The following is a 15,385-nucleotide window of genomic DNA, read 5'->3' as shown; positions in this document are numbered from 1 at the left end:
CTTAACATATCATATTTCTCCAACTAAGTGGATTAATGGATATTTACCTCCAATCCATTATACTTATCTACAATTGCATATAGAAGTCTTATCATGAAAGAATTATCCATTCCCAATCACCAATGGGATTTTATTTGGGAAGAACCTCATCTCTTGGTGTCTCATTTTCCAAGGGATCAATTTATCTTTATTTATTCAATAATAAAGTATTTAATTTCATTGTTACACATTAGACCTAGCTTTTCTCAACTTAGGTTAGCAAAGTTTTACATACAAGGGAGGGGTGTTACAGAGAACTTAACCAATCTATTGCAACACAAATTTAATCTCTACAAGAAGAATTATTCATCTAATGTTGTATCAATCGTTTGCATAAAAAACAAAATGAATTTGATTTCTAATTAAAATGAAAGATACACATTTTCTCATTATCAATCACTCATGATTTGAAATGAAAACTGTAAAGAAACCATTCATGCTCTGAAATAAAATATTGTAAAGAAATCACTCATCGTCTAAAATGAAATACTTTAAAACGAAACTATAACAAAATCTATGAAAAGCGATTACACTGCAATTACCGTCATTATAAATCAAATTGAAAAGAATTATTGGTGAAATCTTGCTATCGCTATGTAATTGAAATCAACACTACAAAATGATTCTAAAACATGTAAGTAACTACAACAAACGATAAAGAAAAGATGTGAATTGGAAAACCTTCACTGTTTGCAGCACCCCCCCCCCAATCAAGTTGTCACAGAACTTTAATCGAACATTCAGTTACACATAGAAACTTCATTCTTCATTAACAGGTAAACACAGAGTTTAAAACAATATTGTCACATATAAAAGTTAACCTTTTGTTCATGTTTGCTGCACGACATCTATAAAAGCATGTGTCAATAACTGTTGGAGGCTTTTATGCCTATCTTAGCTAACAAAGTTCTAATTTTAGCTTCTAACATATATCAAAATATCATTTTCTCATGATTTTCTATTTGGCAAAGAAAATCGTGAAGCACAAGGATTTCAGACTCTCGCTCGCCTATTCAGCAACATGTCGACTTTTACCCTTTTTCCACATAATCGAACAATCCTTTGATAATCTAGTTCATATGAATAGGAGAAAATCATTAAATGGATCAATCTTCATGTTATCATATCTTGCTCCTCTTAGCTAGCACCTCAGATCCTGCTAACCTTGGAATCAACTACAAAACATAGATTAGTTGCAAAGTTGCGTGAATTTAGTAGTTAATACAAACATGAATTCAACAACAAGGAACATTATTAAATATGAAAGATAAGACAATTAAATACCTTACCAGGCCGAAAAACTTGTAGTTTGATGCCTTTTAAGTTAATGATGATGGTCAAAGAGAGGAAAAAATGGTAAGGGAGAGTGTCAAAATGAAGCACTAATGAGGCTCTACATTCCCCTGCACAGAGGCCATTGCATGTCCTCATGCAAAAATTCAAAACTGGAAGTATTTCTCTGTCACTGCTCTCTCTCAGAAACTTGGGCTAGAACATCCAAGTTTGTCCTTCTTACCTTTTTTCTTGCAACTGTCATTCTGGGTTTCTTCATCAAAATCCTGCATTTTAGACTCATGACCTTCCTTTTTAGAGATTCATTCTTTTTCTTTAACTTCTTGTTCTTTTCATACCATAAACCCATATGTAAAAGAATGTAATCATTCTCAATCCTTTGTATCTCATTCTGCATCTTTAATGTCTCATGTTCCTTCTTCATATGTCTATTCAGTGTCTCCAACTCAAAGACTTCTTGTTTCAAAGTTTTCACGAGTGGAGGTTCTTGTGGACTATTAGACTAGATTTATTTTTCATGGGTTGTAGAATAAGATACCTTTTATGCAGCTCTCTTCTCTAGAGACTCAATGTAGTCATAGATTTCTTGTTGTGCTGCATCTATTTCTGGTGTTTTTCGGCCTGGGATATGAATGAGATGATAGTATGTGACGGAACTTTCAATTCCTTTTCTTCCTCAAAATTAACAACCCCTGTAGACTATTGAGATCAATCCTTCATTGTTTTGTTAAGCCTAGCAGTTCTTCTTACTGTGGATGAAAGATTCTACTTTTTGTTGGCTTTTTTCTTCTAGCATTTTATTTTTTTATATTTTCGAAACTATTTAGTAGAAGGAATCTCATCTTCTGAGTGTTTTTCTAGTTCTAGAGGAGAATTTTCAGTAGGGTTCTCAAATATTCTCTTCCTTCCTCCTTTTTCTTTGTTTCTCATAGGTTTTTCTTGATCTTCTTCCTTAAAATTATTTATAACTACAAAGCTATCACAATTATCTCCTAGACATAAGAGATGAAATTCAATGAGTATTTTAAATGTCCATGGTGATATATGTTTTTTTCTATGAATTGGATCCTTCTATGAACATTCCAAGACATTTTCCTTAAACTAATTAACAAAAAATAAGGAATATTTATTTCATTATCTTTGAGAAAATGCATCATCAAACAAATGTGGTAGAATAAAATACAACCAAATCTGCCTTCACAGGTGAAAATTTTCTGAATTAATAGCAGCAAAGTTCTCCAATTACCCTTTAGTGTTGTACTGGGAATACCCTTTTTAAAAATAGTGGTATCCATACATGGGTTTTTCAAGAAGGTCTTCCATTCTTCTCCTTCAATTCCCCTGTTCTTAAACCATTTCTCTCCGACTTTTGACAACCCGATGACTTTAGCAATAAAATATGTTGTCACTATAAATTTGAGGTCTCCAATTTCAACCTCTATTCCATCAAAATATCTGGAAAATGACTTGGTTACTTCCTTGTTAAAACCATCTAAATTTTCCATGAACTCTAGCCAATGTGTTTTCTGCAGCATTTTATTCACCTACAAATATCCTTCCATTCTTCCATTTGGTTATGTTTCACTATGACCCCGATGGTTGAGAAGTTTCACATCAGAATTCGCTTCTTGACAAGGTATGAGTCAAGGTTTCCGAATAATGGCTTTTGGTGAGAGTATGAACGAGAAGGAGAGTAAAAAATAATTGAAGTTGAGTAACCATTAGGGTATTGACTGGATATGAGTTGGTCAATATCAACAATGAATGCATAATTTGAGACTGGAGTGTTGTGTAATGATGAGGTACGAATAGCGTTTTATAGATTTTTCATTTGATATGGCAAGATATTTTCATCTCACTGTCGACAGTGATGGTTTTGAACCAACGATATATCATCCATATAATTCATATACTAATGTTTTGACCCTTATTATTAAATTAAATATTTGCATACCTTTTGAATTGATGATTCTAAAGTTTGACTTCTTCCTTTTACATTGTCTTCGGGTGCTTCTAAGGGTGGATTTGATCATTTGTTCAATTGCTCCAATTAGTGGTTCTTGTCAAACATCAACTGCATAATTCTATCAAAGGTGTAAAATCTCATTAATTATTTAGCTAATTATTCTAAAGATAAGAAGAGGGATAAAAAGAAAATAGGAATGGGAAAGAAAATTTAGGATGCCAAAATCACTTGGTTTTCACCCTAAATTTTTTGTATAAACATGCCAACAATGTTGGTTTTCATGTGTATACAAAATTTTATTATATATATATATATATATATATAGAGAGAGAGAGAGAGAGAGAGAGAGAGAGAGAGAGAGAGAGAGAGAGAGAGAGATAGATCTACGCAAACCTTTTTCTTTTCTAATAAAAAATTATATTATATATATATATATATATATATATATATATATATATATATATATATATATATGGATATATTCTTTTTAGAAAAGAAAAAGGGTTGCGAGTCAAGTTGGAGGAGAAGGACAATCCTTCGTATCCAACTGGAAATTAGTGTTTTCTTGTAAATGTTTCATAAACTCCTCCTCTGTCAATGGCTTAGGATAGATTCTCAATCGATGACCATTCACAAGAAGGTTGATCCTTTCTTCATCAATAGTTCTGATCGTAACTGCACTATTATAAAAGATTGTTTCAATATCATAGGGCCCAAGCCAATGAGTTTTAAATTTCCCTTGGAAATATTTGAACTTTGAATCAAATAGTAATGCCCAATCTCCTTGCTGGGATTTTATTTCTTTTATATATTTATCATTCCACCTGGATCTCTGTGGTTGAACTAGGCTAGTTCTTTGGATAATATCTTGTCTTATCTCATAAACTTCATTTAACTACTACATTCTTTGTTTTTGTGCTTCTGAAAGATCAAGACCTAATTTAACTTATTTGTTGAAAGCTTTTACTTCAAACTCAATAGGAAAATAGAATTTATTCCCATAAACAAGTTCATAGGGAGTATGTCCTATAATATTTCTCAATGTGGTATGGTATGCTCATAAATCTTCTGAAAACTTTTCTGCCTAATCTCCTCTTTGCGATACACAATTTTGGTGAGAATTGGTTCAATTACTTTACTAGTGGAGTCTAGTTGTCCATTTTATTATGGATGGTATGGAGTGGACATACAATGTTTGATTTTGTGTTCCTCCATTATCTTCTATACCAAATGGGATGTGAATTGAGTACCTTGATATGTTACAATTTCCCTTGGGACACCAAAATGAGTAAAAATATCCTTAGAAAGAAATGAAACTACAACATTTTCATTAGAAAAAGGAAGTGCTTTAGCTTCTACACTTTTTGTAACATAATCAGTGCAAACAAGAATGTACCTTTTCTGTCTTGATGGTGGATTTATTGGACCAACAAAATCCAGAGCCCATTTTTCAAAAGGCTCAATAAGTACCTGAGGCTGTAGAGGCATTTCATCATATGGAACATGTTTCCCCATTCTTTGGCAACTATCACATCTCTTAACATATTATTTGGCATCCTTAAAAAGGGAAGGCCAATAATATCCTAAGAGAAGGACTTTGTAAGCAGTTCTTTTATCAGCAAAGTGTCCTCCACATGGCTCATCATGACAAGCTTTCAATATTTATGGTACTTCATCCTCTCTTACACACCTTCGAATGATTAGATCTAGTCCTGTTTTATACAATTCTTCATTTATCCATGAGTAAGATCCTTTATTTTTTCTCAAGGAGACAAATATGATGGTAACTCTCTTGTAGCCAAATAGTTAGCAATATCTGAAAACCATGGATATTTAATAGATATTGCAAAAATATATTCATCAAGGAAATTGTCTTCTAAAGCTACATCATTATTATCATTTTGAATCCTAGACAAAAAGTCAGCAACTGTATTTTGTTTCTCAGGTTGATCCAAAATAGTGATGTTAAACTCTTGCAACAACAACAACCATATTGTAATTTTTCCATTAGTGATAGGTTTATTCATTAAGTACCTAATTTTAGAATGATTTGTATGTACAAACTATTCGTAGCTAGTAATGTAATCTCTGAATTTATTGATGGCATGGACAACAACTAAAAAATCCTTTTCTGTTATAGTGTAATTTAACTCTGCAGGAGTCAAATTTTTACTAGTGTAATAAATGGCATAAGGAGTTAAATCCTGTTGTCATAGTACAACTCCTAAAAATGTGTCTGAAGCATTAGTTGAAATGTGAAAAGGTAGTTTACAGTTTGGTCCTCTAAGAATGGGTTCTTCAGAGATTTTCTCCTTTAATGTTTCAAAGGCCTTTTGGCAATCATAATTCCCATTGAATTCACAGGTTTTTGTGAAAATTTTGAAAAATGGGGATGCAATTTTTGTAAAATTTTCTATGAATCTTCTATAGTAACCAGTGAAACCAAGAAAACTTCCAATATCTCGTTGACAAGTTGGAATTATATCTTAGAAATAACTTTTACTTTAGATGTGTCCACTGTAATTCCATTTCCTGATATATGGTGTCCTAAAAGAATTCCCTCAATAAAAATCATAAAACATTTTTCATGGCTTAATGAGAGATTGGTCCCTTTACATCTAATAAGAACTTTTTCCAAATTTTTAGGAACTTCTTCAAAATATTTTCCATAAACTGTAAAATCGTCCCTATACATGTCCACACAATCATGAATTAGATCAGAAAAAATTCCTAATACTTCTCTTTGGAATGTTGAAGGTGCATTACATAATCCAAAAGGAAGTACTTGGTAAGGATAAGTTCCCCATGGGCAGGTAAAGGTAGTTTTATCTTGGTCTTCTTTGGCTTCATGGATTTCATTATACCCGCTAAAACCATCCAAGAATGAAAAATATTTATTTCCTGCCAATGTATCTAAAACTTGATCAATAAAAGGAAGTCGAAAATGATCTTTTAAAGTGGTTTTATTCAATTCCCTATAGTCAATGCATACTCTCCATTTTCCATTCTTCTTAGGAATAATTACTAAGGGTGAAACCCACTCACTGTCTCATAATGGATAGATGAAATTTATATTCAACAGTTTTTGTAGCTCCTCTTTAATCATTTCCCTTAGATTTGGATTCATTCTTCTTTGAGGTTGTCATATTGGTTTGACATTTTCTTCAATGTAGATATGATGTATACAAGTATCAGGATCAATTCCCTTCATGTCAGTATATTCCCATGCATAGGTAGACGAATGTTCTTGTAACATCTTTATTCTTTATTTCTTTTGAAATTCTTCCAAATTATTATTGATATTCAAAGATTTTCCTTGAAATATTTCAATTGTAGAATTTCCAATCTTTTCCATAGAATGCAAGGATAGTTGACGAGATGATAGATACTCAATATTACATTGTTCTTGGAAACTTTGACTAGATTCATAATATGATGAAGCTCATTGTTTTCAATAAAATTTAAAATTTTATCCTCTTCATCTATTTGTGAAGTAGAAAAGATTGGTCTTATATCAATATCATCATCTATAAATTCTTCATTTTCAACTTATATTGTTATTTTTGTAGGTGGATAGAGTGTGAATTTCCTTCTTGAGCTCCCATCAAAAATAAACATATCACTAGATCTACAACTTATAAAAGCATCAATTGTAGCTAACCATTGTCTTCCTAGAATCAATGGATGTCCTCGTAAGTTATTCTTGGGTGTTAAAATCATAAAATAGACAAGGTATTCCCAAAAATCTAAGGATACATATACATCTTCTAATACACCATCAGTTTTGATTACAAATCTATCTGTCAATTATATCAGTGTAGGTGTATATTGAAGATTAGAAAGTTCTAATTGGTTCATAGTTTGTTTACTCATGATGTTTATAGTTGCTCCTAGATCAATCAATGTATTTGGGATCTCTACACCATTGATGTGTGTTTTCATAATGGGACTTCCTGGATCAAGATATTTTTGAATTGTTGTTTTACCCATCATGATATCTACAATTTTTCCAACTAATTGGGTTATTTTTACTTCTTTTCTTTCTATTCCTAGTCTTTTTATGCTCAATTCCCTATTATTCTTTGAAAAAATCGGTATTTCCTTAATGTCTTGTAGCAAAGGGATTTTTACGAAAACATTCTCCAGTTCATCTAAGATGTCATAATCAGGCAATAAAATCTATTTTTCTATCCCTTCATTAATTTTTAATCTCTCAGGAAAATGTGGTTTTGAAACAGATATTGAAGGTTGTTCCATAATAGGAGTTGAGTTATTTGAATGTGTTGGAGTAAATTTTTTTGAGTTTTTTATTTTTCATTAAGAGACTTCTTCTTCAAAGATCTTTTCTTTTTCACTTTCCTAAATAACAACTTACAGGGACCTTTTCCCCGATACTTTACCAGATCTAAGTTGTACATTGTTTAGATCTAATGGAGTTATCTTGTAAGTTTGGAAATTTTGTCCTTCCATATTATAAATAGGTTGTGAATTTTTAATTATTATTTGGATTTGGAAGTGATTTTGTAGGCAATTGCTTTGGTCTTTGAGGAAATGGTAATGAAAGGTGTGGATTCAAATTGTGGGGTTGAGGATAATATTGTGGAGGAAAATTAGGATATGATTGTTGAAATTGTGGATATTTAGGATATTGAAGATATTGAGGGTACTTTCCATAAGGATTTTTCCATCCTTGTGACCAAGGTTGTGGCCAAGATTACCAAGGCATTGGGGCAATCCAATTACGTTGTGATGATTGTGCAAATGGTTTAGTGTTAAAGCCTTGAAATGTATTTGGTTGTGGAATCTACCATGGTCTTTTAGAAATAAAACAAATAGGGTCTACCTGATTTGGTACTCCTTCTCTTTGATAGGAAACTTTAAGACATGGTATTGAGGAGCATTATTTTGTATCATTATTTTCCGCACATATAACACAAGTTTATACACTTTTTAAATCAAGAGAACATTTTCTCAAGGCATGTTTCTTTCTTCACTTAGGGAAAAAAATGGAGAATGTAGCATTTTCGTCTTTTTTCTTGTTTTTTATTTTAACGGTGTCAATTTTTCCACTAAGACACCCTAAAATATCTATTTTAAAACTATCAAGAAAATTACCTAATTTTTCTCCACTTACTGTCCAAGCTGTAGATTTATTAATCCTTGATAAAAGAGGATCTCTTGGATTTTTCAGAGTTCTTTCTTTTGCTCTTGAAATGTGTATGCTAAGTGACAACTAAGAAATGTCTCCTGTACCCATTAAATTGAGAAGATCAATCCACTCATCTTTAATGTATTACAATAAGGGAGCTTTCAAAGTTTCCTCATCTAGATTATTCATTTTTTCCCTTTTAACATTATAAGCAAATATTTCGACAAAGTTTTCAATATTTTCATCTTCTTTCTGTACCATTTGAAATACTTCATTCTTAATGTTATAGGGCATACAATAGTCCTTATATTTCTTTAAGAATGTAGTTTTCATTTGTTCCCATGTTCTTATGGAATTTATTCCTAAACCCATAAACCATTTTAATGTTGCATCTTTAAGGGTTGTAGGGAATAATTTCAACTATTGAGCATCATGTAGATAATCATATGATCTACACAAGACTTCAAATTCAAAGAGAAATGTTTCAGGGTCTTCACTCCTTAGTCCATGAAAGTTTCAAAGGATAGAGTGTGAGATATTTTTCATTGTCACAATTCTATCTTGATTGAGGATAGGAAATCCAAAGGGTTCTAGATTTATATCTTCTCCTCTCCCTCTTCCTATTCATCCACCTCCCCTATTTCCTCCTCTTCCTCCTATAATCCTAGGTTGTTCAAAATTCACATTATGTACCTCTCCTTCCCCTTCTCCGACCATTGTAGATTCTTCATAACTAATATAGGGTTCTAGTTCCAAAATTGGCTTTTCAACTTCCTCTAGTTCCTCTTATTCTTCTATTAATGGTTCGTTAAAATAGGTTTCTTCTTCCTATTCTTCAGTAGGAACTTCCAGCTCTTGAGCTAGAGGTTTTTCTCTAGTTGAAGATAGTAAAATTACTTCTATTGTTGGAGATATGGGATCTTCTTATTCTATGATGGCCTCTGTTGATGAAGTTGGTGAATCTCTAGGTTGGATTTCAGATCTTAATACCTCAGGGAGTTTGTGTTTGCCTGCTATGGATGGAATTCAAGTTTGTGTGGGTGGTGTGGCACTACGAGGTCGTGGTGGGGTGAGTGATGTTGTTGGAATTAAACTCTTACCTCTACCTACAAATCTACTCGTACATTCTCTTTCGCTATGCATATCATGTTTTGTTTTTGTTTTTGTATTTTTCTTTTTAATTTATCAAAATGAAAAAGGCAAAGACATCTATTTACACCTCCCTAACAACAACGCCATAATATTAGTAAATTTAATTTTCTTAAAGTGTTACATAAATTATCGACTGGAGTTGGTAAACTTGTGAAATGCAAGTGCATTATATGTGTTAGAAGTCCTTTTTATTAAATCAGATTATTAATCTTCATGATTGAGCTATTGAAAATTAATTCTAAGGATGTTTTTCATTCCTATCTTACTCTTTAAAGAAAACAAATTTAGCACATTCAAAAATTCCTAAAATTTCTTCGCTCATTTCTAATGAAATAAAAAATGCTCTTCACACTTGCAAAATGAAAATAAAGCAAACTCATACTATCTCATTAAACTAAGAGAACTTAACCAATCTATTGCAACCCAAATATAATCTCCAAAAGAAGAATTATTCATCTAATGTTCTAACAATCCTTTACATAAAAACCAAAATGAATTTGACTTCTAATTAAAATGAGAACTACACATTTTCTCATTATCAATTACTCATGCTTTGAAATGAAAACTGTAAAGAAACCACTCATGCTCTGAAATGAAATAATGTAAAGAAATCACTCATGCTACGAAATGAAGTACTCTGAAATGAAACTATAATGAAATCTTTGAAAAACAATTACACTACAATTAGCATCATTACAAATCAACTTGAAAAGAATGATTAATGAAATCTTTCTATCGCTATCTAATTGAAATGAACGCTGCAAAATGATTCTAAAACATGTAAGCAACTGCAACAAATGATAAAGAAAACATATGAAAATGCAAAACCTTCATTGTTTGCAGGGGCCCTCCACAAATAGGTGGTCACAAAACTTTAATTGAATAATCATCTATGCATCAAAACTTGATACTTCATTAACAAGTAAAAACAGAGTTTAAAACAATACAGTCGCATATAAAAATTAACCTCTTGTTCATGTTTATGTCAACAACTATTTGAGGCTTTTATGCCTACCCTAGCTAACAAAGTTCTAATTTTAGCTTCTAACATATATCAAAATATTGTTTTCTTGAGATTTTCTATTTGGCAAAGAAAATCATGAAGCTCAAAAATTTCAGACTCTCACTTGCCTCGTCAGCAACATGTCGACTTTTACCCTTTGTCCGCGCAATTGAACAATCATTTGATGATCTGGTTCGAATGAATAGGAGGAAGTCGTTAAAGGGATCAATCTCCATCTGTTCATATCTTTCTCCTCTTAGTTGTCACGTCAGATCCTGATAAACCTTGGAATCAACTATAGAAACTTAGATCAGCTACATAATTGGATGAATTTGGTAGCTAATACAAGCATTAATTCAATAATAAGGAACATTATTAAATATGAAATATAAGACAATTAAATACCTTACCATGCCAAAAACCTTGTAGGCTGATGCCTTTTAAGTTAATGGTGATGGTCAAAGAGAGGAAAAATTGGTGAGGGAAAGTGTCAAAATGAAGCATTCATGAGGCTCTACACATGGTTAACCATGGTTGACCATGATTTATCATGGTTGATCATGATTGATATTATAAACTCAAGGGATTAATACTAAAAAACTCAAGGAATTATAAACGCAAAGGAATAATATTAAACCAAAGGGAATAACATAAATCCAATGTATATAAACACCAAGATAAATGTTAAGAACCCTAAAATTAAAATTAATTAACATGGTTGATTTTCATATTGAGACAATCTTTGTCAAAATGGCAAGTGGGACCATGGTTTACAATGGTTGACCATGGTTGATTTTCATACTAGGACAATCATTGTCACAATGTTACGTTGGACCATGGATGGCCATGTTTAATCATGATTGACCATGGTTGATTTTCATATTAACCATGATTAACCATGGTTGATTTTCATATTAACCATTCTCACCCATGATTAATTTCCATATTGAGACAATGTTTGTGACAATGCGACGTTGGAGTAAGCTTGACCATGGTTGAACACTTAGAATAATAAATCCAAGAGCTTGCTATTATAAACCTAAAAGAGTATTCCTATAAGCAAAGAAACATTGCATATCATATTAAAGGAAAAATGTCAAAGAATTTTTTCATATTAAACATCTTAATTATCATATTAAACATGTCCAAATATATTTGATAAAAAAACAATGTCTAAAACATAGTCACATCAAATAAAATGAAAAAAAACATATATACTTTAGTTGTATGCCCCATAATTTTAAATCTCCAAGTTTCTAATGTTGATTACATAATTAGTGTCAATTTTCTAATAATGATTACATTATTAGTGTAAATTTTCTAATATTATTTTTCTTATGTTGTATTAATTAAACTTATTTAAATAAAATTTTATTTAATTTATTATTATATAATGTTACATTATATCAATTATTTATAATTTTAGTTTTGTAAAATAAATAATGAAAACAAAGTTAATGAATACATGGGACATCAAGAAAAAATAATTATATAACTATATGGGTGAAAACGATTACAATTCCATAAAAGAAAAAGAATTTTGAAACTTTGAAAACAAAAAAACCTCCTTTCTACATGCCTTTTTAAGTTTCAAGAATCCGGATAATATTTTCTACATGTACATGACGTCCATTTTCTAAATGCATTTTCTACATGTACATGGCGTCCATTTTCTAAATGCTTGGTTTAAACATTGTGGAGAATTTAGGTTAAATTCTAATCAATACTTTCAATCTATTTTTTTAATATGTTATTTTTTTTTTATATCCTTACAAAAATAAAATGTGAAGTAAAAATTTATTATAATTTTTTTAATAAATTTGAAATTTTATATAACTTAAATTTAATTTAAGTTAATCAATTATTACATCATTAAATGTTATAAATTTTATAATAAATTTAAAATAATTATGAAAATGCATTAGAATGTGATTTAAGCTAAAAAAAAAATTAAAAAAAACTTGATATAAATCACACAAACTTAAATTCAACAATAATTAAGATTTTAAACATTTTCAAATTAACATATCAATTATTTATATTTTAAAATAAAATAACATAAAAATATTATAACAAATAACTTAAATATATATTTTAACATAATATAAATATAATTATTTTCACATTATAAAAAACCACTTTAATATTTATTTTAACATAATATAAAATTAATTAAAAATATGACAAAAATAAAAATTAAAAGAGATATATCAACAACAATAAAATAAATATTAAAAGATATATCTAACAGTGGTGGTGCATTGGTCGATTGATGTGACCTCCATGTTTCTTATACTAGAAATTCGCAGAAGCAAAATATTTCTTGATATCCATCATTTGAAACATTTTCAACACGAATTTTCTTGTTGTTACATCATATAACGAGGTGATATAAACACTTCTCTGCCAATCGTAGTTTCTTTTATTTTCATACTCAGTTGTTTCCATGAGAGGGCCTTTAATCATAAACACAAAAATCGCATATGACAAATTTAATGTCCAACTAAACTCTAAACTCAAATTAAATAGTTGTTATTATTATTATAAAAATTACTATTTAAATGTGAGTAAACGTTATATATACTCACATCATTCGCAAAATATAGTCTTTGTAGATTTTTTTTTGTATTTTGAAATAATTACATGTAAGAGGGGTAACGAATCTGTTATCAATATTTTTCAGTCCATAAGATATTTAATGTGGTCGGGCTGCATATAGTTGCATTTAACTATAAGAAAATATAACTGGACCGCATTAAATATCTTATCGAGTAATAAATAAACTCTTCCAAAAATCAAAAGCTACAAATTTAATGTCCAACTAAACTTGCACTAAAATTAAACTGTTTCTATTATTAGAAAAATTCTCTATTTAAATATTAGTGAATGTTATCCATACACGCGTTTTGCGGTTACTCATAAAGGTTAAAAATATTTAAACACTAAGATCCAAATTCCTAAATATTTGAACAATAAACGACTAGATTCCCGAACATCATGCATTCACATTGCACAACGTAACGAAAAGCATTTGCGGTGACTCGTTAATACAAAAAAGAAAAGGAAAAACCGAACAATAAAAAACCAGATTCTTCGAGATCATCGGTTCGCATTCCAAATTAGAGATTAATGTTAACTGTATGCTGAATGACACACCCCAATAAAAAATCACGTCGATTGAAATACAAATATAAATTGAACAATATAATAAAAAACATGATTGAAATCAAAATTATATTTTTATTTTTACATTAAATATGGAACATACAAAAAAAAAAAGACATTGATTTTCTTTTATATAAATACAAAACATTAATTTAAGAAACACAATCATAAAACATTTAATTTAAAATATATTTATATGTTGACGATGTTGGACCCGTCAATATTCAAGGGATCACCCTGGTATGAAGTCTCAATTAGACCTCACACAGTTTGCTGTGGGAGTCTCACTCTGGTATGAAGTCTCAATTAGACCTCACACAGTTTGTTGTGGGAGTCTCATCTGGTATGATGGCCCGGTTGCTATTGTCTTAAGGACTTGCCTTAACTCTTGCTTGTCAGCACAAGAGAGTGGTTTGTTTTGTCTTTGAAAAATGCATTTTGTGTGCCTGGTGAGTGTAAGTGTCACTTGTGTCAATGGTTCTTTCACAATAGAGAGAGAGGGTGGTAGTTAGTCCCAAGTTGGTTGGGATGAAGTCCCAACTCGATTAGGAACACACAACACAATAGGACGTGTACAACTTCCGGAGGAGCATTCCACATAGATGCGACAGCCACAACACACAAAGTAAGATAACAGATACAACACTCAACGAATGAGTCTGAATGAGTGCAATGGTTGTTACAGCAAGTTTTATGGAAAAGGTTTGTCTGGTGTTCGGGCGAGTAGTCTACACGGGCAAGACAACATTAACAGCATATACAACACATTTCCATTAATAGATTATGTATTACAACAAGTGAAATAGTTCAAATGTAGAACACAGGTTAAAGCAACATGCATCACAAATGTTAAAGATTAGTCTTACAACAATTACAACATGTGTGAAAACGTGATGGCCTATTAGCAGGCTTCTAGATTAAGCGAAAGTTCCAAGACACATCGTTACGCCATACATCGCTAACCCCGAGTGCTAGGCATTGGAGCCACTACTTATTCATCAAAGAAAAGATTATAGACTCTCTTATCTATGTCGGAGGAGTTGAGGCGAAAAGTCCTTTCATGTACAAATGAGGGGGGCTTTATAGCCAAGGGTGAAACTGATCCCAGTGGCTATTCAACTACCCTCATGATTATTTGACTTCTATGACTTTTCGACTGTATATGACTATTTTTACAACAAGGGGGTCTCTTGGAATTCCACATTACATTACATTGATTGACAACATAGCCATAGTAGAGATATGGGCAACATGACTCATGACATGACTCGACATGACAGTGCTGGTATATTCGTGCTACTGCTAGAGTGCACGTCGAGCTAGAGTGCTACTGGGTGATAGGTGTCTTCATAGTGTATCACAGCTTCATCGCCGCATGGCGAAGTGCGCGAAGCCTTCGATGGTCTTTGGTTCACTTGATGAAGCTTTGCCATGTTGTTCCTTGCTTGCATGTTGGGAGGCTTAACAGGCTCATATGTTCACGAAGGTGCATCCGCAAACACATCTTTGCATGATCATCCGTTCAAGAGCACCTCTCTTCACATGCATTGTTCGTTCGTTCGTTGGCGAACCTATCCTTCTGCATGTGCTCCCTTCGTTCATCCCTTTTGTTTTCATG

This window comes from Pinus tabuliformis, chromosome 4_1, assembly GCF_031772625.1.
Source record: "Pinus tabuliformis cultivar Carrire ecotype Pingquan chromosome 4_1, CPIR1, whole genome shotgun sequence".
NCBI classification, from domain to species: domain Eukaryota; kingdom Viridiplantae; phylum Streptophyta; class Pinopsida; order Pinales; family Pinaceae; genus Pinus; species Pinus tabuliformis.
This window is presented reverse-complemented; position numbering follows the sequence as displayed.